The sequence below is a fragment of the Neopelma chrysocephalum genome, unplaced genomic scaffold (genome assembly GCF_003984885.1).
Source record: "Neopelma chrysocephalum unplaced genomic scaffold, ASM398488v2 Primary Assembly neopelma1_95569, whole genome shotgun sequence".
NCBI lineage: Eukaryota > Metazoa > Chordata > Aves > Passeriformes > Pipridae > Neopelma > Neopelma chrysocephalum.
The window spans coordinates 1-1,712 of record NW_020924239.1 but is presented as its reverse complement, the minus strand read 5'-3'; the positions used below and the strand labels follow the sequence as shown (position 1 = coordinate 1,712).

Genomic DNA, 1,712 nt, shown 5'->3' with positions numbered 1-1,712 from the left:
GATGATCTGAGCAAACCCAGAGTAAGGGCCCATATGAGTAACCCTGGAGTAAGTTCTGTCTAGAAGTACTGAGTAACCTCAGACTGAGTAAACTCAAAGTAAGGACACCCAGAAGGAACCCTGGAGTAAGTTCTGAATAGGGGCAACGTGTCAAGTGACTTCAGACTAAGAGCTGAGGAAGCTCAGAGTAAAGACCACCCCCCTCAATCATGAGTAACGCTGGAGTAAAATCTGGGCAGGAGTAAAGTACCAACCAACCTCAACATAAGGGCCAAGAAGGCTCAGAGTAATGATCTCCACGAGCAACCCAGGGGAGGGAGGGGAGCCCCAGCTGAGTAACATCTGAGTAATCAAGAGTAGAAAGTGAGTAACACCACAGCAGTGAGCAAGGAGAGGCTGAGGAGTCGTGAAGTAAGGCTGGAGTAGGGCAGATATGGCCGCAGAGCTGGGCCTGAGCTGCCTTGGAGTAAAGTCAGAGTTGGGCCTGAGTAACCCTGGGGTAACCCTGGAGTGAAGTGGGACCAACCTCAGAGGAAGCCCCCCCACCCTGGGGAACCTCCTGGGAGACGCCGAGGCCCCAAATAACAACAGGGTAACCCTGGAGTTGAGTGTAAGTAACCTCAGAGTAAGCACAGAAGGGCACCGTGACTCACCCTCCCCGCCCCCCGCCCCAAAACTGCTCCCAGGGTGGCCCTGCCCCTGCCAGGCCCCGCCCTGCTGTGCCCCACCCCCTCTGAGCCCCGCCCCTTGGGGGGAGGGACCCATATAGACTCTTATTTATAATATTGCCTTGAAAAAATAAAACTCGAAGTAAATTGGGGGGAAGAAACCCCAGTCTCAAGGGAACTCCCCAAAAAAATAGGGGGGACCCCAAACCCCCCTCCAATGGGGGGGTCCCACGTGACGCCCCCCAAATCCAGCAGCGGTTCCTCAGGGGGTCTTTTGGGGGGCCGTGGTTACCGGTCCAGGGGGCCCTCCTGTAGTTCTGGGGTGACCCCTTAACTTGGGGGTCACCCCCCAGTTTTGTGGCAACCCCCCCCAGTTTTGGGGGGTCCTGGGGGGTTGCAGCAGCAGTCCAGGGGCTGTGGGGAGAGGAAGCAGTTAAGGGGGGGCCCAAATGGATGAACCCCTAAATTTGCTCCCTCCCCCCTTTTTAGAGGTTTCCCCATTCATGAGAGTTATTCCATTTTGGGGGTCTCTGAGCCCCAGATATCATGGGGGCCCATACAGCAGCAGCTCCACGTTTTGGGGGTGTTCTGACCTTTAAGGGTCCATGTTTGGGGGGTGATCCCTGGTTTTGGGGTAGATCACCCATTTCTGGAAAGTCCCCTTTCCAGGGAACCCTCCTGGGTTTTGGGGGGCTCATTTTTTGGGGTGTTCCCCATAGTTTCGGGATCTACCCCCAATGCTACTGCTCCTCAACTTTGGGAAGAGTCAATCAGGCAGTCCCATGGGAGGGGTCCCCCATTTTGGGCAGGTCACCCGATTTTGGGGGGCCCTACCTGCTCAGCATCAGAATTCAGTGTCGAGCACCCGGAAGGCGGAAGAACCTACGGAGGAAATGAGGGGGGCAGGGTGTGGGTTTGGGGAGGTCGCAGTTTCGGGGGGGGTCACAGTTTCGGGTGCTGACCTGGGGGGGGCAGGGGGGCCGCGCGCAGCCCCGGCTCCTTCTGCAGCTGGATCTCCTTCAGCGCGAAGATGGAGGTGGCTGA

At 57.1% G+C, this 1,712-nt stretch overlaps 1 long non-coding RNA gene across 1 annotated transcript; it reads right to left on the bottom strand.

Moving 5' to 3' along the window:
- Positions 1-265: 265 nt before the first annotated feature.
- Positions 266-1,711, bottom strand: LOC113980899. Its single transcript, XR_003538247.1, has 3 exons — positions 1,631-1,711; positions 1,503-1,550; positions 266-1,082 (listed from the first exon to the last, which is right to left on the bottom strand). It is a non-coding gene; the product is annotated as an uncharacterized LOC113980899 (long non-coding RNA).
- Position 1,712: the final 1 nt, after the last annotated feature.